Here is a 22,714-nt window from a genome sequence, read left to right on the forward strand (position 1 = left end):
CAACATTTGGTACAAAAAAGTCACTGAGAACATTTTCCACTGGAACATGTTCTTCATTCTTAAGGTCCCACAGAAAAAATTTCTGAAAGTGCTTGGCTTCCCACTGAGGAACTCATTATGCTTACTTTTTTCTGGTTTTAACTTGTTTACTAGGAAGCCAAACTATATTTGATGTTTATCTGTAGTATTTCCTAACTTTCCTAATAAGAATCAGCTGTGTGTGCTTAAAAAAAACACAGGCTCCTGAGCTCCATTATGGGTCTCCTGAATCTCAGAATGGGAGGACCCTAGATCAGAACTTCTCAAACTTTATGTATATACGTATTCCCCTGGGAATCTTGTTAAAAGGCAGATTCTGATCCAGTACCTCTGGGGTAGGGCCTGAGATTCTGCATTTCTGAAAAGCTCCCAGGTGATGTCGATACTTTTGGTCTTGAGATCACAAGTGGAGTAGCAAGCTCCTAGAATATCAGTACTGTGGTAACATATTCTCACCAGATGATTCTTGTCAATGAATTGTGTCTCAACTATGTTTTTGCTTGTAACTATTTTGTTTGTATACTGCTTTTCTTCATGGTTTTTGTTTCTGCTTTAATTTGTAACTTGAAATTTCATTCTGCATGTTCTTATTTTAAGTCCCTTAAATCCTTTAGAGGGAGGTGGGGGATGAAAATAAATGTAAGATGAATAACTTTGAATGCACTTTTCTTTTTTAAACAATTGTTAAGTTTAGTCTGATACTATTTAGTTGTACAACTACATATATAACAAATAACCAGATTAATTTTATATTATTTCTTCAGGACTTGGGTTTTTCAATGCTTTCAAATTTGGGATCTTCAGATTTGAAGTTAGGGAATGTATTTATGTCTGCCTTACAGTGATCTGTTTAAGCTTTAAAAAGGTTCCTCTCCAGCTCCTGCTGATCCTCTGAGCCAAGATAAGAAGGTCCTCAAAATGCCAGTCGTTTAAATTTATATTCTGTAATCTTGCCCACTGAAGAGTTTCTGTACAGGATGAAGTTCATTATTAAATGCCACTGCTGTAACTCCGATAACCTTCTGCAAACAGGAGCCAGATGACCACTAAGGAATAGCTGCAGTTCTACGTTACTGGCGCAGAAACTCTATGGTCCCAAGTGCCAGACCTGCCACAGTTCTACTTCCGGCCTGGTTTGCCCCCCACCGCCGACCTGCCTCGCAGTGCATCATGGGGCGCGTCCTGTCAGGCAGCTGTCTGGTCTACAAGGGCTTGGAAGGCTCTGTGAGTTTGGACCTGAAAGCACTTTTAAAATACACAGTCTTCAAACTGATATTTGGGAATTAATAGTTTTTGTGACTGTCAAAGACTTGTGAGTAAAAAATTTTTACTAATGTCTAGGGAATGAGATAACAGTATTTACTCTTCTCACATTGAACGGAAGGATGAAAGCACTCAGCCTCTTCTGTCTTGCTGTTCGTTTGCTCTTGAAGCTTTCAGCAAAGGGCGGGAGGTAGCAAAGGAGGCAGTGGGCTGCACTAAGTGGCGGAGGGTGGACTTTTCTGGCATCTTGCAAACCCTGTCAGCCGCAGACTGAACAGCTCCTGTGGCGGGTGCCCACATCTGCGGCGCCTCTGAGAGCACGCCACGCACCAAACACCTGTGGGGTTAGGTCTATCTGGGAACAGTCAGCCATGCTCGGGCATCCCGATGGTGAAGGGCGGCCCTCTGTGCCCTTGGAGGCTGGCTAAGTAAGTATGTTAAATTTCCTTTGTCACTAGGTGGCAGAATGTAATTAAGATGTCAGAATTTTTTCCATAACTTTGGAAGGTGTTTCTATTCTAGCTCCTTCCTAATGACCTCTTTCATTACTTTGCGGTGTTTGCTAATACCGCTTAAGGCTGAGGCAATGAAATAAAATTTCCTTCTGCAAACATGTACCATGCTTATCCAGGATTTTACTTTTTTTCACTTAATTGGCTTGCCTCTTAGGGAGAAGTATTCTTAACATAAAGCACATTCTCTTCCTAACAGCTACTGTTTGGGCAACTTGAGCTGCTGCTTGTTACATATTACTTTGTTGCTCTTTTGAAGTGAATCACAGACATTGTTTCGCTTCACTCATACCTATTCCTGTGTGTATCTCTAAAATAAGGACTGTTGAACATACAGTTCTGATGATTCACAATCAAATAATGAAGTATGTTCCTGCAAATAATAGATAATAGTACAAAGGTATGCACAGTTATTCACAGAAGCCCAGTTTTACAGGGGGTGGGTGTGGTCTGACTGGAGTGGGCCAGTTCCCCTGCCTAAGGAATCTAGAATTTATTTTGCTGGGGAAAATACATCTACGACCCAATGTGGATCTCTTTTCAGCCCTCAGATGACTATATGCAGAGTTTAAGTGAACAGAAGCAGCAGACCAAATGTGATTGTTGGTACGTACAGGTAGGAGTCTCATCCAATACCAATTTTTCACATACTCTCTGCCCCATTTTCAGTTATCAGATGGGTGGAGAGTTTTCTGCTGAATCTCCAGAGGCTGGGAGCCCTCACTTCTGGGGTCTTAGTTTCATGGTCCATTTCCTGTCATTCCAGGGCCAGTCTCAGCTCTTATCTCTTCCTCATTTCCCCCTGATTAGCCCTGGCTCATAGTAACCTTTTTTACCCTTTAGCCTTAACTGCGTTGGGTATACCTTTTCTGCAAGGGTTGCTATATTTTCCTCTCTTCACTTGCTCTTCAAATTCCCATTGTTACATGAAGTCCCCGGTTGATTCCCCTTTCCACAATGCTAATACCACAAACTTGGCTGGCCTGCCCCACTTCTCTTTTCCCATTTCCACTTCCTCATGCACTGAGTGTTTGCCACGTATCAGGGCAATGTGCTGGGACTGGAGAATGAAAGAAACAGAACCCTGCCTCTGAAGAGCTCATAGCTTGGCTGGCGATGAGGTGAGCAGAGGAGTGGAGCATAAATGAGGGCAGTGCAACATGACACGTGCCAGAAAAAGTATAGCATAGATGATAACAGTAACAAAGAAGAGGCTTACTGTGCTTGGGAGGAGGAACAGAAAAGGCTTGCCTAGGATGAGCATATTCTTTCTATTTTTGCATTTATTTTAACTTTGGATCAGGTCATACATTCATTTAGTTCAAGTATATATGCATATATTTTAAAATAGATTTATATATATCCCCAGTCCTCATTATTATTCCTCCCATCCCCATGCTCTCCATAGATAACTACTGCTTTTAGTTTCTCATGTATTTCAGAGCTCCTGTATGTATACATGAGCAAACATAAAATTTTTCTTTTTCCTTTTTTTTTTAGCTCAGTGGTACCATACTGTACTTACTGGTTGGAACTTTGCATTTTTAATTTATTATTATTGTTTAGTGGTTAATAAAATGGATACTGGAATCAGAATGTCTGCATTCAAATCCCAGTTGTATAATTTACTAGCTGTGTGAATGTGGCAAGTTACTGGTTATTGCTTTAGATTCTAGTCTCTGTCTGAGGTTTTAGAAATCTTGAAACTTTATTATAAACTTAATGCACATATACATATGCAACTTTATTATATGCTAAAATCTCTTGTGGATCTTCTGTTCTGTTATATTGGCCTACCTATTCCTGTTCCAATACCATACTGTTTGAGGTTTTACATTATGTTTACTATCTGATAGGGCTAGTCCCCATATGGGGACTTAAAGGATGAATGGGATCCCCCCAGGCAGAGATGATGATAGCAGGCAGGATGACTGATGTTATTAGTATAAACTATTGCCACCACCACCATTTTATTTTATGCCAACTGTATTCAAGATGCTGTTAACTCCTTGTTTACTCTCTTTTTAACTGTTTTCCCTTTGCCCTGAAGTTTTTTTCTCAAGATTATATAGCAGGTAAGTGCAGATTCAGAATTCAAACCAATGTCCATTGTTGTTACAGTCTTTGTGGTTCCTGATGCTTCTTTAAAACATACTGAATGAGGTTCTTCATTAAGAGATAGCAGAAAGAATAGCTGAGAAATAATCTGAACCCATAACAGGGAACAATTATATATATTTTTCCTAATGGCTAATATACATGTATAATAGCAAGGGACTATGAAAAATCATCACTACCATGTGATTTTGGGGTTAGTTCAGTAATTCACCAAACATGTCCAGAGTCTACCATGTCAAGCATTGTGCTAAGTGTTAAGGATACAATGACAAATGGGGTCTGGTCCCTGGACCTTAACTCCTGTGTGAGTTGGCTAACAAGTTTTCCTAGTGTGGATCCTCTTTATCCTTTGCACTCTGAGGAATATCTAGTCTATTTTTCTATCCCATGCTGATTTATGCCTGACTTTTTGTTTCAAATCTGATAATGAATTAATGATCAACTAGTAGCAGCTTCTGGGAGTGTTTTAAAGATTATGAGGCTATATCTGGAATCAGTGGCAAAGAATATGGTGACTAATTAGTCATGCCTGCTATGAGGGAGAAATGAGGTAAACATGCTATGCACTTTTCATACCTGAACTAGTTGTCTAGAATGATCAGTTTCCCTTGCAGTTGCTATAAATGGCACCAACTGTATTTTGTTGCTCAAATTCACCATTTCTTAAATTGCTACATAAACAAGTCCCCTCTTAGGAAGTCCTAGAGTAAAGAAATCCATTTAACTTGGTTGAGACACACTTTCTCAAAAATATTTTTTGTCCGAGGAATCTTGTCCCTTCTTTATTGTTAATTGCACAATCCATATCAATGTTGGATCTGTCACTTTGCCCCAGTTCTGTGAATATGTCCACCATCACTGCACATGAGTGTTTTTGATTTCCCAGTGTTAGTGATTATTGTGGTAAAGGAAGACTCCTGGACTGGATGCCACTCTGTTCTTTATTCAATAATTTCTTCCTTTCTCTTGCTGTCTAAAATTCCTCTCATGACACAGCTGGAGTTAAAAATGGTCCTTTTTATGTTGCCTGTGTGGAGTTTCACTGTTTAACCTTTTCAAGATCACACACAAAGGAGTTCTTGCTTCTCTGGGGTATGTTAGAAGATAGTTCTGTTTATTCTGTTTGTTGGCCAAGAGCCTTGCTAATTAATGAAAAATTTCCTCTAAGAAGTTAATCCTCAAATGGGTGTTACCTCACGGGAAATGCATTTGAATGGCTCAGTAGTTTTCTCTCAATTCACTCATTGTTCCCATTCTGGCCATGGAGGGTAGGGAGGTGGCAACAGTTGTGCTAAAGCATGGTGTAGTCTTGGAAAGAGTATTGCATGTGGAGTCACTAGCTCTGCATGCAGGTTCTGGTATCATTGCTTGGTTGCTATTTAAATTTGAGCCAATCACTCAAGCTCTGAATGTCACTTAACTCAACTATAAAATTATGAGTATACTCTACTACAAAGCCATAGTAATCAAGACAATTTGGTACTGGCACAAGAACAGACCCATAGACCAGTGGAACAGAATAGAGACTCCAGATATAAACCCAAGCATATATGGTCAATTAATATATGATTAAGGAGCCATGGACATACAATGGGGAAATGATAGCCTCTTCAACAGCTGGTGTTGGCAAAACTGGACAGCTACATGTAAGAGAATGAAACTGGATTATTGTCTAACCCCATACACAAAAGTAAACTCAGAATGGATCAAAGACCTGAATGTAAGCTATGAAACCATAAAACTCTTAGAAAAAAACATAGGCAAAAATCTCTTGGACATAAACATGAGAGACTTCTTTATGAGCATATCTCCCCGGGCAAGGGAAACCAAAGCAAAAATGAACAAGTGGGACTCTATCAAGCTGAAAAGCTTCTAGTGTCCAGCAAAGGACACCATCAATAGAACAAAAAGACATCCTACAGTGTGGGAGAATATATTCATAAATGACAGATCCAATAAAGGGTTGACATCCAAAATATATAAAGAACTCATGCACCTCAACAAACAAAAAGTGAATAATCCAATTAAAAAATGGGCAGAGGAGCTGAACAGACAGTTCTCCAAAGAAGAAATTCAGATGGCCAACGGACACATGAAAAGATGCTCCACATCACTAATTATCAAGGAAATGCAACAACATCAGGGACTAAGAACAACAGATGCTGGTGAGGGTGCAGAGAAAGGGGAACCCTCCTATACTGCTGGTGGGAATGTAAGCTAGTTCAACCATTGTGGAAAACAATATGGAGGTTCCTCAAAAACTAAAAATAGAAATACCATTTGACCCAGGAATTCCACCTCTAGGAATTTACCCTAAGAATGCAGCACCCCAGTTTGAAAAAGACATATGCACCCCTATGTTTATCACAGCACTATTTACAATAGCCAAGAAATGGAAGCAACCTAAGTGTCCATCAGTAGGTGAATGGATAAAGAAGATGTAGTACATATGCACAATGGAATATTATTGATCCATAAGAAGAAAACAAATCCTACCATTTGCAACAACATGGATGGAGCTAGAGGGTATTATGCTCAATGAAATAAGCCAGGTGGAGAAAGACAAGTATCAAATGATTTCACTCATCTGTGGAGTATAAGAACAAAGAAAAAACTGAAGGAACAAAACAGCAGCAGACTCACAGAACTCAAGAATGGACTAACAGTTACCAAAGGGAAAGGGAGTGGGGAGGATGAGTGGAAAGGGAGGGATAAGGGGGGAAAATGGGCATTACGATTAGCACACATAATGTAGGGGGGTGGGGACATGGAGAAGGCAGTATATACAGAGAAGACAAATAATGACTCTATAGCACCTTACTACACTGATGGATAGTGAGTGTAATGGGTATGTGGGGGGAACTTGATAATAGGGGGAGTCTAGTAACCATAATGTAGTTCAAGTAATTGTACATTAACAATATCAAAATAAAAAAAAATAAAAATAAAAAAATTATGAGTATAATAATAATTTTGGTCTCCCCGCTTTAGGCAGTTGTTGAGAGGACTGAATGGTATGATGTGTGGAAAACACCTTTGCAAAAGTAAATTTTTGTTACTAGATGTCTGGGTTTTTTCCATGCTGGATTTCCCATTGCTGTTGTCTTAACCAGATGCAATATGTGAAATGCAGTGCTTCTTGCTGCTTTTCCAGATGTGCTTTTTATGAAAAGCTAGTAGACCAAACACCTAATTCTCAGTTAAATTTGGTTTTGGTGGTTTCTCTTATTTTTTCCTCTCATTTTTTTTTTCACCACTCCTCTTGTTCATCATTGTTCATAGGTTTCAAGCATAGTGTTGACCTTAATTAATAAGTTACAACTCAGTGTTAATGTCTTTTAATAAGTCTGTGAAGAGAAGGAAAAAAAGAGAAGTCTTCCTTTCTTACAAAACTTAAAAAAAAAGTTGAATAAATGCTTCAGGTAGCTGAGGCTCTGGGAGAAACGAGAACCTGAGAGCAAAAAAGTAGTGTGTTAGAATAAAATTATTTATATGATAAAATGTTAAGGGTCTAAACTGTGCCTTAAATTAGGCAAAGATGTGAGGAGTTAAAAAATGGGGCCCCACTGCATACTGCACAGCAGTGTGCCATCCCACTGGCTCTGTCTCTCTCCTTTTTGATTCTGTCATCTTCTCTGTCCTTTCTGCAACAACTGCAGCATCCCCCCCAGTGGCCTGCAGGGTGTTTACACTCAGATTCTTCTTTAAGAAAAACTTGTTGCCCAACTCCAGGGAGTGGGTGGCCTGCCACTGTTAGCTCCTTCAGGGTTGGCTTCAAGCAGGAGAATGCTACCTTGCCTGAGGTCATACCCTCCCCAGGGTGACCCACATCCAGTGGCTGAGTGAGATGTAGGTGTAAAGGCTGGGTCGTTTCACCCTCATGGGAGGTGCTCTGATGGGCACTGCTTCCTATGGAGCACCTAGCCTAGTCTGCTGAGGCTCTGTTGGGCCTGCATCACAGGTTGGATTTTTCTTCTGCCTAATTCTGCTTCCTGCTGCTTCCTTTCACAGGTCTTGATCCCTAATAAATACCTTTTTAAAATTAAAAAGACTTTATTACAATATAATTTACATACCATAAAATTACCCTTTTAAAGAGTACAACTTACTGTTTTTTAGTATAATTACAAAGTTATGCTATCATTACCACTATCTCATGCCAGAACATTTTCATAAGCCCCCAAAAGAAACTCCATACCTATTAGTAGTCACTGTCCAATACCCCATTCCCCCAATCTCTGGAAACAATTAATACACTTTCTGTCTCTGTAGATTTGCCTGTTCTGGATGTTTCATATAAATGAAATCATACAGCATATGGCCTTTTGTGACTGGCTTCTTTCACTTAGCATAATGGTTTCAAGTTTTATCCATGTTGTAGTATGTGTCAGCACTTTATTCCTTTTTATGGGCAAGTAATATTACAAAATGTAGTCTATAGATATACTACAGTTTGTTTATCCATTCATCAGTTGATGTACATTTGGGTTCTAATAAACATCTTGCATGCCAAACTCCATGTCAGTATCTACTTCTGGAGGGCCCAACCTGCAAACTATCAGCACTTGGTACCCTAGGACTTCAAATTCTGCACCAATGGGGGTTATCAAAAAGTTCTTCCAGTAAAGGTGGTTCTGCCCAAAGGGCAACAATAAAAAGCTCTCCTTCTTATTACAGTAAGTACTACAGGCCAACCTGTTGGCTACTTAGTCTTAGAGTAGGCTTGTTTGGAGAGATTTAGTGTAGTTGAAATATGGTGAAAAGAGGCAGAAATCAGAGTGGAGGTCCGGAATTGGGTCATCAGGTATCCAAGGGCAGAGGTCATAGACTATAAGGAGGATTGGTGATACCATCCCTCGCCTCCCCAAGAGCAAGAAGGGGGAAGGAGAGGAAAGCCAGCACCCAGGGAATCTCAGGGATGGGCCTAGGCAGGAGTACATGTGAGTGGTAAACATTTCTATGGAGCTTTGTCCTTTTTGAAGGCTCAGAACAACCTTTCCGTGGCCTACCATCTCAGGCCACTCTGCAACTTGGTGGCCATTGAGATCTATTTGGATGATGGAGCCTAACGAAAATCACCATTTTAGACCTCTTACAGTGGGATGAAGTAAAGCCAAGGGCTGTGTTTGGCAGGTGCATCTGCTAATGCTAAGGAGTTTATACCAGCTAGCTCTTTCTTTTCTTGCTTTCCTTTTATTTTTTTTAAACTCCCTTTCACTAACACACAACTGGGTGTTTAAAAATTTTTTTTATTAAGGTATTATTGATATACACTCTTATGAAGGTTTCACATGAAAAAACAATATGGTTAGTACATTTACCCATATTATCAAGTCCCACCCATACTCCACTGCAGTCACTGTCCATCAGTGTAGTAAGATGCCACAGATTCACTATTTGCCTTCTCTGTGATACACTGTTTTCCCTGTGACCCCTCACACCATGTGTACTAAACATAATACCCCTCATTCCCCTTCTCCCTCCCTCCCAACACACCCTCCCACACCCCTCCCCTTTGGTAACCACTAGTTCCTTCTTGGAGTCTGTGAGTCTGCTGCTGTTTTGTTCCTTCAGTTTTGCTTCACTGTTATAATTACACTCCACAAATGAGACAAATCATTTGGCACTTGTCTTTCTCTGCCTGGCTTATTTCACTGAGCATAATACCCTCTAGCTCCATCCATGTTGTTGCAAATGGGAGGATTTGTTTTTTTCTTGTGGCTGAATAGTATTCCATTGTGTATATGTACCACATCTTCTTTATCCATTCATCTACTGATGGACACTTAGGTTGCTTCCATTTCTTGGCTATTGCAAATAGTGCTGCGATAAACATAGGGGTGCATATGTCTTTTTGAATCTGACAAGTTTTATTCTTTGGGTAAATTCCAAGGAGTGGAATTCCTGGGTCAAATGGTATTTCTATTTTTAGTTTTTTGAGGAACCTCCATATTGCTTTCCACAATGGTTGAACTAGCTTACATTCCCACCAGCAATATAGGAGAGTTTCCCTTTATCTGCATCCTCGCCAGCATCTGTTCTTAGTTCCTGATGTTGTTGCATTACCTTGCTAATCAGTGATGTGGAGCATCTTTTCATGTGTCTATTGGCCATCTGAATTTCTTCTTTGGAGAACTGTCTGTTCAGCTCCTCTGCCCATTTTTTAATTGGATTATTCGCTTTTTGTTTGTTGAGGTGCGTGAGCTCTTTATATATTTTGGATATCAACCCTTTACTGGATCTGTCATTTATGAATATATTCTCCCACACTGTAGGATGTCTTTTTGTTCTATTGATGGTGTCCTTTGCTGTACAGAAGCTTTTCAGCTTGATAGAGTCCCACTTGTTCATTTTTGCTTTTGTTTCCCTTGCTCAGGGAGATATGTTCATGAAGAAGTTGCTCTTGTTTATGTCCAAGAGATTTTTGCCTATGTTTTTTCTAAGAGTTTTATGGTTTCATGGCTTATATTCAGGTCTTTGATCCATTCTGAGTTTACTTTTGTGTATGGGGTTAGACAATGATCCAGTTTCCTTCTCTTACATGTAGCTGTCCAGTTTTGCCAACACCAGCTCTTGAAGAGGCTGTCATTTCACCATTGTATGTCCATGGCTCCTTTATCGTATGTTAATTGACCATATATGTTTGGGTTAATGTCTGGAGTCTCTATTCTGTTCCACTGGTCTATGGGTCTGTTCTTGTGCCAGTACCAAATTGTCTTGATTACTTTGGCTTTGTAGTAGAGCTTGAAGTTGGGGAGTGAGATCTCCCCCACTTTATTCTTCCTTCTCAGGATTGCTTTGGCTATTTGGGGTCTTTGGTGGTTCCATATGAATTTTAGAACTATTTTTTCCAGTTTGTTCAAGAATGCTGTTGGTAATTTGATAGGCATTGCATTGAATCTGTAGATTGCTTTGGGCAGGTGGCCATTTTGACAATATTAATTCTTCCTTGCCAAGAGCATGGGATGGGTTTCCATTTGTTAGTGTCCTCTTTAATTTCTCTTAAGAGTGTCTTGTAGTTTTTGGGGTATAGGTCTTTCACTTCCTTGGTTAGGTTTATTCCTAGGTATTTTATTCTTTTTGATGCAATTGTGAATGAAATTGTTTTCCTGATTTCTCTTTCTATTAGTTCATTGTTAGTGTATAGGAAAGCCTCAGATTTCTGTGTATTAATTTTTTATCCTGTAACTTTGCTGTATTCTGATATTAGTTCTAGTAGTTTTGGAGTGGATTCTTTAGGGTTTTTTATGTACAATATCGTGTCATCAGCAAATAGTGACAGTTTGACTTCTTCTTTACTGATCTAGATTCCTTATATTTCTTTGTTTTGTGTAATTGCCATGGCTAGGACCTCCAGTACTATGTTGAATAATAGTGGGGAGAGTGGGCATCCCTGTCTTGTTCCTTATCTTAGATGAAAAGCTTTCAGCTTCTCGCTGTTCAGTATGATGTTGGCTGTGGGTTTTTCATATATGGCCTTTATTATGTTGAGGTACTTGTCCTCTATACCCATTTTGTTGACAGTTTTTATCATGAATGGATGTTGAATTTTGTTGAATGCTTTTTCAGTGTCTATGGAGATGATCATGTGGTTTTTGTCCTTTCTGTTTATGCGGTGGATGATATTGATGGATTTTCAAATGTTGTACCATCCTTGCTTCCCTGAGATGAATCCCACTTGGTCATAGTGTATGATTCTATTGGTGTATTTTTGAATCCAGTTTGCTAATATTTTGTTGAGTATTTTTGCATGTATGTTCATCAGGGATATTGGTCTGTAATTTTCTTTTTTGGTGGGGTCTTTGCCTGGTTTTGGTATTAGGGTGGTGCTGGGTTCATAGAATGAGACTGGAAGTATTCCCTCCTCTTCTATTTTTTGGAAAACTTTAAGGAGAATGGGTATTATGTCTTCTCTGTATGTCTGATAAAACTCCACGGTAAATCCATCTGGCCCAAGAGTTTTGTTCTTGGGTAGTTTTTTGATTACCGCTTCAATTTCATTGCTGGTAATTGGGCTGTTTAGATTTTCTGTTTCTTCCTTGGTCAGTCTTGGAAGGTTGTAGTTTTCTAGGAAGTTGTCCATTTCTTCTAGGTTTTCCAGCTTGTTAGCATATATTTTTTTGTAGTATTCTCTAATAATTCTTTGTGTTTCTGTAGGGTCCGTCATGATTTTTCCTTTCTCATTTCTGATTCTGTTGATGTGTGTAGATTCTCTTTTTCTCTGAATAAGTTTGGCTAGCAGCTTATCTATTTTGTTTATTTTCTCAAAGAACCAGCTCTTGGTTTCACTGATTTTTTTCTATTGTTTTATTCTCAATTTTATTTATTTCTTCTCTGATCTTTATTGTGTCCCTCAATCTGATGACTTTAGGCCTCAGTTGTTCTTCTTTTTCCAATTTTGATAATTGTATCTTTAGACTATCCATTTGGGATTGCTCTTTCTTCTTAAATATGTCTGGATTGCTATATACTTTCCTCTCAAAACTGTTTTTTTTGCTGTGTCCCCCAGAAGTTGGGGCTTTGTGTTGTTGTTGTCATTTGTTTCCATATATTGCTTGATCTCTATTTTGATTTGGTCATTGATCCATTGATTATTTAGGAGTATGTTGTTAAGCCTCCATGTATTTGTGAGCCTTTTTGCTTTCTTTGTACCATTTATTTCTAGTTTTATACCTTTGTGGTCTGAGAAGTTGGATGGTAGAATTTCAGTCTTTTTGAATTTACTGAGGCTCTTTTTGTGGCCTTGTATGTGGTCTATTTTGGAGAATGTTCCATGTGCACTTGAGAAGAAGGTGTATCCTGTTGCTTTTGGGTGTAGAGTTCTATAGATGTCTATTAGGTCCATCTGTTCTAGTGTGTTGTTCAGTGCCTCTGTGTCCTTACTTATTTTCTGTCTGGTGGCTCTGTCCTTTGGAGTGAGTGGTGTGTTGAAGTCTCCTAAAATGAATGCATTGCATTCTATTTCGTCCTTTCATTCTGTTAGTATTTGTTCACATATGTTGGTGCTCTTGTATTGGGTGCATAGATATTTATAATGGTTATATCCTCTTGTTGCATTGAGCCCTTTATCACTATGTAATGTCCTTCTTTATCTCTTGTGATTTTCTTTGCTTTGAAGTCTATTTTGTCTGATACTAGACTGCAACACTTGTTTTTTTCTCCCTGTTGTTTGCATGAAATATCTTTTTCTATCCCTTGACTTTTACTGTGTGCATGTTTTTGGGTTTGGGGTGGGTCTCTTGTAAGCAGCATATAGATGAGTCTTGCTTTTTTATCCATTCTATTACTCTGTATCTTTTGATTGGTGCATTCAGTTCATTTACATTTAGGGTGATTATTGAAAGATATGTACTCATTGCCTTTGCAGGCTTTAGATTCATGGTTACCAATGGTTGAAGGTTGTTTTCTTTAGTATCTTACTGTCTAACTTAACTTGCTTATTGAGCTGGTATAAACGCTGTCTGGTGATTCTTTATTTCTCTCCCTTCTTATTCCTCCTCCTCCATTCATTATATGTTGGTTGTTTTATTCTGTGCTCTTTTGTGTTTCCTTTAACTGCTTTTGTGTGTAGTTGATTTTATTTTTTGCCTTTAGTTAGTATTTGGTTGGTCTGCTTTCTTTGCTGTGATTTTATTTTCTCTGGTGACATCTATTTAGTCTTAGGAGTGCTCCCATCTAGAGCAGTCCCTCTAAAATACCCTGTAGAGGTGGTTTGTGGGAGGCAAATTCCCTCAACTTTTGCTTGTCTGGCAATTGTTTGATCCCTCCTTCATATTTAAATGATAATTGTGCTGGATATGGTATTCTTGGTTCAAGGCCCTTCTGTTTCATTCCATTAAATATATCATGCCATTCTCCTCTGGCCTGTAAGTTTTCTGTTGAGAAGTCTGATGATAGGCTGATGGGTTTTCCTTTGTAGGTGACCCTTTTCCTCTCTCTAGCTGCCTTTAAAACTCTGTCCTTGTCCTTGATCTTTGCCATTTTAATAATTATGTGTCTTGGTTTTGTTCTCCTTGGGTCCCTTCTCTTGAGAGTTCTGTGTACTTCCGTGGTCTGATTGATTATCTCCTCCCCCAGTTTGGGGAAGTTTTCAGCAATTATTTCTTCAAAGACACTTTTATCCCTTTTTCTCTCTCTTCTTCTTCTGGTATCCCTATAATGCAGATATTGTTCCTTTTGGATTGGTCACACAGTTCTCTTAATATTCTTTCAGTCCTGGAGATCTTTTTATCTCTCTTTGCGTCAGCTTCTCTGTGTTCCTGTTCTCTTATATCTATCCCATTAACGGCCTCTTGCACCTCATCCATTCTGCTTTTAAGTCCTTCCAGAAATTGTTTCATTTCTGTATTCTCCCTCCTTAGCTCTTGCATATTTCTCTGCAAGTCCATCAGCATGGTTATGACCTTTATTTTGTATTATTTTTCAGGAAGATTGGTTAAGTCTGTCTTCCCAGGTTCCCTCTCAGGGGAGGATGTCTGTGTGATTCTGGTCTGGATCAAATTCTTCTGCCTTTTCATGGCAATAGAAGTAGTCGTGGGCAGTTGGTGTGTGTGTCAGCTGGGAGAACAAAGTCCCTTACCGCTTGCTCCTCGCCTTCCTCTCCTGGGAGAATGGCAACCCCTAGCTGCTTGTGCTGGGCAGCTGCACGCAGACGGAGTCTCTGATTCTTGCCCCAGCCGCTGTAGAGGAAGCTCTGCATGGCTGCTGTGGGCGTGGCTGGTCTCAGGCTGCTGCTCTGCTATGGTGGAGCTGCACTGGAGAGGGAACAGATGGAAGGCTGTTTATCGCCGTGACGGGTCTCAGAGCTGCGCTGCCACCCATGGGGTTATGGCGCCTGGAAATCCCTGGGATTCCCAGCTGCTGGGCTGAGTGGTTCAGGACACTTCCCTCCAGCTGTGAGGCTCCTGTCCCTTTAAGACTTTCAAAAAGCACTCACTTTTCTTTTGTCCCAGGGGTGCCAGCTGTGGGAACCTGCTTGCAGATTTTACTCTTCCGTTTCCCTAGTATCCAGCACACCACATGCTGTGTGTCTAAACTCCCGGTGTGGATGACTAGGGCTGGGTATTCAGCAGTCCTGGGCTCCCTCTCCCTCCCCACTCCAACTCCTCTCCTCCTGCCAGGAGCTGGGGTAGGGGTGGCGCTCAGGTCCCGCCGGGCCACGGCTTGTATCTTACCCCTTTCATGAGGGGCTGGTTTCTCGCAGATGTAGATATAGCCTGGCTGTTGTCCTGAATCTTCTGGTCTCTCTTATAAGAATAGTTGTATTTGTTGTATTTTCAAAAATCTATATGGTTTTGGGAGAAGATTTCCGCTGCCCTACTCACGCTGCCATCTTGGGTCTGCCCTCTCAGGATGGCCATTTTGACAACATTAATTCTTCCTATCTATGAGCACAGGATGTGTTTCCATGTATTGATATCTTCTTTAATTTCTCTCATGAGTGTCTTGTAGTTTTCAGAGTATAGGTCTTTCACTTCCTTGGTTAGGTTTATTCCTAGGTATTTTATTCTTTTTGATGCAATTCTGAATGGAATCGTTTTCCTGATTTTTCTTTCTGCCAGTTCATCATTAGTGTATAGGAATGCAACAGGTTTCTGTGTATTAATTTTATATCCTGCAACTTTGCTAAATTCAGATATTAGATCTAGTAGTTTTGGAGTGAATTCTTTAGGATTTTTAATATATAGTATCATGTCATCTGCAAACAGGGACAGTTTAACTTCTTCCTTCCCAATCTGGATGCCTTTTATTTCTTTGCGTTGTCTGATTGCCATGACTAGGACCTCCAGAACTATGTTGAATAAAAGTGGGGAGCGTGAGCATCTTTGTCTTGTTCCTGATCTTAAAGGAAAAGCTTTCAGCTTTTTGCTGTTAAGTATAATGTTGGCTGTGGGTTTGTCATATATGGCCTTTATTATGTTGAGATACTTGCCCTCTATACCCATTTTGTTGAGAGTTTTTATAATGAGTGGATGTTGAATTTTTTCAACATCTGTGGAGATGATCATGTGGTTTTTGTCCTTTTTGTTGATGTGGTGGATGATGTTGATGGATTTTCGAATGTTGTAACATTCTGCATCCTGGAGTAAATCCTACTTGAAGATGATGGATGATCCTTTTGGTGTATTTCTGAATTCAGTTTGCTAATATTTTGTTGAGTATTTTTGCATCTATGTTCATCAGGGATTTTGTTCTGTAATTTTCTTTTGTTGTGGTGTCTTTGCCTGGTTTTGGTATTAGAGTGATGCTGGCCTCATAGAATGAGTTTGAAAGTATTCCCTTCTCTTCTACTCTTTGGAAAACTTTAAGGAGGATGGGTATTAGGTCTTCACTAAATGTTTAATAAAATTCAGTGGTGAAGCCATCTGGTACAGAGGTTTTGTTCTTAGGTAGTTTTCTGATTACCAATACAATTTCATTGCAGGTAATTGGCCTAGTCAGATTTTCTGTTTCTTCCTGGGTTAGCCTTGGAAGGTTATATTTTTCTAGAAAGTTGTCCATTTCTTCTAGGTTATCCAGTTAGCATATTATTTTTCATAGTATTCTCTAATAATTCTTTGTATTTTTCTGGTGTCTGTAGTGATTTTTCCATTCTCATTTCTGATTCTGTTTGTGTGTGTAGACTCTTTTTTACTTGATATGTGTGGGTAGCAGTTTATCTGTTTTGTTTATTTTCTTGAGGAACCAGCTCTTTCAGTGATTCTTTCTATTGTTTTATTCCTTTCAATTTTATTTCTTTCTGCTCTAATCTTTATTATGTCCCTCCTTCTACTGACATTGGGTCTCATTTGTTCTTCTTTTTCTAGTTTTGTTAATTGTGAGTTTAGACTGTTCTTATGGGATTGTTCTTCTTTCCTGAGTAGGCCTATATTGCAATATACTTCCCTCTTAGCATGGCCTTTGCTGTGTCCCACAGATTTTGCGGTGTTGAATTATTGTTGTCATTTGTCACCATATATTACGTGATATCTGTTTCTATTTGGTCATTATTTAGGAGCATGTTGTGAAGCCTCCATGTGTTTGTGGGATTTTTCATTTTCTTTCTGTAACTTATTTCTAGTTTCATACCTTTGTGGCTTGAGAACTGGTTGGTACAATGTCAGCTTTTTTGAATTTACTGATATTCTTTTTGTGGCCTAGTATATGATCTATTCTTGAAAATGTTCCATGTGCACTTGCGAAGAATGTGTGTTCTGCTGCATTTGAGTGTAGAGTTCTGTAGATGTCTGTTAGGTCCATCTGTTCTAATGTGTTGTTCAGTGCCTCTGTCTCCTTACTTATTTTCTGTCTGGTTGATCTGTCCTTTGGAGTGTTGAAGTCTCCTAGAATCAATGCATTGCATTCTATTTCCCCTTTTAATTCTGTTAGTATTTGTTTCACATATGTAGGTGCTCCTATGTTGGGTGCATAGTTATTTATAATGGTTATATCTTCTTGTTGGACTGACCCTTTATCATCATGTAATATCCTTCTTTATCTCCTGTGACTTTCTTTGTTTTGAAGTCTATTTTGTCTGATATAAGTATTACAACTCCTGCTTTTTTCTCCCTATTAGTTGCATGAAATATCTTTTTTCCATCCCTTCACTTTTAGTCGGTGTCTGTCTTTGGGTTTAAAGTGAGTTTCTTGTAGGCAGTATATAGATCGGTCTTGTTTTTTTTTCCATTCAGTGACTCTGTATGTTTTGATTGGTGTGTTCACTCTGTTTACATTTAGGGTGATTGTCAATAGGTATGTACTTATTGCCATTGCAGGCCTTAGATTCATGGTTACCAAAGGTTCAAGGTTTACTTCCTTACTATCTAAGAGTCGAACTTAACTCACTTAATATGCTATTACAAATGCAATCTAAAGGTTCTTTTTTCTCCTCCTTTTTCTTCCTCCTCCATTCTTTATATGTTAGGTATCATAGTCTGTACTCTTTTTCTATCCCTTGATTGACTTTTGGGGTAGTTGATTTAATTTTGTGTTTGCTTAATGATTAACTATTCTACTTTCTTTACTGTGGTTATGTTACCTCTGGTGACCACTATTAAACCTTAGGAACACTTCCATCTATATCAGTCCCTCCAAAATACACTGTAGAGATGGTTTGTGGTGGGTAATTCTCTCAGCTTTTGCTTATCTGGAAATTCTTTAATCCCTCCTTGAAATTTAACTGATAATCTTTTCATATAAAGTAATCTTGTTTCAAGGTCCTTCTGCTTCATTACATTAAATATATCATGCTACTCCCTTCTGGCCTCTAAGGTTTCTGCTGAGAAGTCTGATGATAGCCTGATGGATTTTCCTTCGTATTTGATCTTATTTCTCTCTCTGGCTGCTTTTAATAGTCTGTCCTTATCCTTACTCTTTGACATTTTAATTATTTTACGTCTTGGTATTATCATCCTTGGGTGTCTTGTGTTGGGAGATCTGTGCCCCTCCATGGCCTGAGAGACTATCTCCTTTCCCAGATTGGGGAATTTTTCAGCAATTATGTCCTCAAAGATACTTTTTAGTCCTTTTTCTTTCTCTTCTTCCTGTATCCCATTATGCAAATATTGTTCCTTTTGGATTGGTCACACAGTTCTCTCAATATTCTTTCATTCTTAGAGATCCCTTTTTCTCTCTGTGCCTCAGCTTCTTTGTATTCCTCTTCTCTAATTTCTATTTCATATATCATCTCCCCCACCATATCTAATCTGCTTTTAAAACCTTCCATTGTATGTTTCATTTCTGATACTGTTTTGTGTAATGATTGGATCTCTGACCGGAATTCAATCCTGAGTTCTTGAATATTTTTCTGTACCTCTATGAGCATGTTAATGATTTTTATTTTGAAATCTCTTTCAGGAAGATTCATGAGGTTGATTTTATTTGAATCTTTTCCTGGTGTATTCAAAATTTTACTTTGAAGCAGGTTCCTTTGACATTTCATGTTTGTATGTGGCATCCTCTAGTGTCCAAAAGCTCTATTCTCTGGTGCTATCAGCCCCTAGAGCAATGTCCGGGGTCGCAGGAGAGTGGTGTTGGTGCCTGTGGGGAAGAAAGAGCTGTTTCCTGCTTCCCGGCTGCTATACCTGTCTCCACTGCCAGAATCAGAGGGGAGAGCACACTGCCATAAGCCTCTATGCCTTGCATTTGTAGCTGCTGTAGGTGGGGCTTCCTCTGGCTGGTCTAACGCCAGGGTAGGGTTTGCCAGTTTGCGAGCCAGGTCGAGCTGGTTGAGAGGAAGGTGCAGCAGGCTGTGTATCATGGAGGGGGGCTTTGGAGCTGCATAGCCAGCCAGGGGGCTAGAGTGCCTGAAGATCATGAAAGTTCCTAACTTGCTGGGTGGTGTGCCCCTGGATAATTTTGTCTACCTGTCCTTTCTCCTGAGCAGTAAGTTCTGTGCAATCTTTGCCCCTTTAGCAGCCCTCTCGCTGTTAGGAAGTCTCTCAGACTGCCCACCTTTCTTTTGTCCCAGAGCAGCCAGATATGGATCCCTGCTTTCCACAAGTGGCTGAAATCTCAATCTCTCCAAGTACTCTCCCTTTCTTAGCTTTCCAATCCCCCCTAATCACGAGAGTACCATGAAATGTAGGTTTGTGCTTCCAGAGCTAGGTGTTCAGCAGTCTTAGGCTTCCACCTGCTCCTGGCTCCATTTGTTTTCCTCCAGTGAGCTAGGGTGGGGAAGGGCTTGGGTTCTGCCAGACTATGGCTTTCATACATTACCCTATTCTGTGAGGTTTATTTTCTCCAGGTGTATGCTGTCTGATGCAGCCCTCTTTCCTGTTGTTCTTTCAGGATTAGTTGTATTAATTATATTTTCATATTTTATGTAGTTTTAGGAGGAAGCCTCTGTCTCATCCCTCACACCACCATCTTTAATGCAATCCACAACTTGATTTTAAAAAACTTATTTTGTATCTGCTAATTTTCAGGTCCAAGTGATAACACGGATGAGATCTGTGACCTCTTGAGGCTCCTTGCTTTCCCGTGATGCTGGGACTGAAAGTCAAGCAGAGTTCAGCCCCTGCTTTCTAAGCCATCTTGGACACTTGCCATTTCAGAAGTTAATCTCATCCATCTTGGAGTCTGCCACTTAGCAGCTGTGTGGAAATACTGCCAGCCTCTAAAAACATTAAAATGGTACAGAAAACTGTGCTTTGGACTCATTAGGGAATTGATCACCTTCTATATGGAAACTCTTTCAGGCTCCAGAGATGTGAAAATGGTATGAAGCCTATGTGTTTCACCTGTTGGGGATCATTCATTGGCACCTCCACTTTCAAGAGTACAAAGATAATTGAGGTATGTCGTAAGGAACTTGAGGTCCTACAAAAACCAGAAGTATTGCCTTCCTTTGATGCCTTACCAGAATTCATAGGTATTTGATTGTCCTGTGCTCATTTATTTGGCAAAAATTTGCCAGTGCCTCCTAATACCCTGAAATTTTGAAATTGCATTTTTTTTGTGGTACAAAGATGATAAAATAGCATTGATTTCACATGGTCTGATCTAATACATGACAGGGACCATGGTAGGAGTAAGAGATGCAAAGAGATGAAACACAGCTTCTGGCCTGAAAAGGGCTTACAGAGTCCAGGGAGCAGGTGAACACGAATAGTTGCAACACAAGTGATTGGGTCCTATTAAGGATGTGTCCAAAGGGCGGCATATAGTACATCCCCAAGAGGGAAGGACTAGAGAAAACGCTTCCCAGAGAGGCCTCCTGGGCTTTAATAAATAGAATAAGGTTTTTCTGTGAAGTTCTCAAAATTGACCACCCATGGTAGGGACACACAGTATAGTGGCTTTGTACAATGCCAATTTAATTTAAAGTCTAGCCACTGTAATAAACCCTTTATTTATATCACTCTTTATATCTTACATTTATATATTTATGTCATGCTTATATCATTCATCATGGCTTTGTTTCTCTGATCATCCTCTAATTACACAGGGAGTCTCAGTTCACCCTATGTTTGATTGATTAGCATTCCATATTTGATGACCTTGTTAAGTAACCAAGAATAATGTGTTTGCAAATGCCAACATCTACAAAGAGGGTCCCTTGGGTCGATTTGGAGGCTTTGCCACACCCCACCTCCCCACTCAACAAGTCACGTCTCCAACTCCTGTATTATGACAGAGACAAGTGTTTAATTCAAGGCAGTATCTTTTAGAGAGCTCCTGGCACTGTTCTGAAAGCTTTGCATGCATTAATTCATTGAATCCTTACAACCTATGGGGTTGGTTCAAAGGTTATCCCTTTTGTGTAATTTAAGAAACTCAGGCACAAAGGGGTGAAGTAACTACCACTCCATATTATGTCTCAAAATGAAAGAGGTTGCTTGAGACTTCTCATTTTTCTTCATTGTCCTAACTTTTCATTTGGTACTAGAGATCCTTGACCTGCATCCCTTTAACTGCTGCATATCTCCTCTGCCTTCCCCCAACAGAAACTAAGTTCCCTAAGCCAGAGACACAGGGTTCTGACCCTTCAAAGATTCTGGTGAGAATAGCTTGAACCTGAATGCAGCCTGGGGGAGGGTCCTCCTGGGCCTTCTGCCCCCACCCTGCAGCTAGCACTGTGGGAGTCCCACCACTGCCAGACTAACCCAGGGGGGAGGGAGGGGCTCTAGCTTTCAGGAAATAAATCAAGAGTTTAAGTAGCTGACTGAGCCTTGAGAGGAGAGAAAGCAAGGAAGATACAGGGCTAATACTTTAGTTTCATGTTCAAGGGTTTCCACAGTCTCTCCCCAGCCTGACTTTCCATGTTATTTCCCATCCCTAACACCCAGAAACAATAAATGACTCCTAATGAATGAACTCATTGCTGTCTTCTAGGCCTTTGTGCCCCTTTTTTCTGGTGTTTCCCCCCCCTCTCTGCCAACTCATTCCTACTGACTTCAAGACCCAGGTAAAAGTCACCCCCTGAGATGTCTTCCTTTAGGACAGTGCCCCTCAGACTTTAAGGTGCACAGAGGCCTTGTGCAAGGTCTCACTTGGAGGCCTTTCTAAATTGCAGATTTAAATTTAGTAGGTTTGGAATTGGGCCTGAGACTCCGCATTTCTATCAAGCTTCTGGGAGATATAGATGTTGCAGGCCACACTTTGAGAGGCAAGGCACTAGATCTCATGTTTTCCTTTGATCCTTTTGGCAACTTTAGCCTGTAGAAGCCATCTTAAGGGAAACAAGATGTTATGCACTTAGGTTAATTTGGCATTCAGCAATGGGGAAATTCTTTTGGTGGATACGTAGGGGACCAGTGTCCTGGTTTGCCTTGCACTGTGGGGTTTCCTGGGACATGGGCTTTCCAGTGCTAAAACCAAGAAAGTTGTGGGCAAACCAGGATGCGTTGGTCTCCCTACCTTTGGTGGTTTAGGTGTGTGGGGGCTATGAATCCCCTTCTTTATAACCTCCAAACCAGATGAGGTGTTAGAATTCTGCTGAAGTATGAAATGTTTATTAACCAGCAGGTACAAGAACAGTCCTATAACTGGTTCTTAAGGCTTTGGGGAAGACCCATTCTGTGTCTTAGCACTACAAATAGCCCTAGCATGATAGGTTCTCTCTAAAGTGGACATAAGGATATTACAGTGGTGGAAATAGGCAACCTTGCAGTATGTTCAAGTGACAGTCTTTATGGAGAGAGACACACCAAAGAAACTAGATCTCAGACATTGCACCAAAAATATGGGACTGCTTCATTCAAGCAGTGCGATGGGTTTAGTTCTGCAGCCTGTAAGGAGCCCTGAGGGTTTCAGAACAGAAGGCCTAGCTTTGTTTTCAGCCAAGGAATTAGCTCTGCGCC

General features: G+C 40.0%; 1 long non-coding RNA gene across 1 annotated transcript in view; it reads left to right on the forward strand.

The window, feature by feature from the left end:
* Positions 1-474: 474 nt before the first annotated feature.
* The window catches only part of LOC118966930 (uncharacterized), a 46,969-nt gene continuing 24,729 nt past the window's right edge, over positions 475-22,714 (forward strand). The window contains exons 1-2 of the long non-coding RNA XR_012126966.1: positions 475-1,351; positions 19,838-20,207. This is a non-coding gene — a long non-coding RNA (uncharacterized lncRNA). The remainder of the gene's footprint in view (positions 1,352-19,837; positions 20,208-22,714) is intronic.

The sequence above is a fragment of the Manis javanica genome, chromosome 2, assembly GCF_040802235.1.
Source record: "Manis javanica isolate MJ-LG chromosome 2, MJ_LKY, whole genome shotgun sequence".
NCBI lineage: Eukaryota > Metazoa > Chordata > Mammalia > Pholidota > Manidae > Manis > Manis javanica.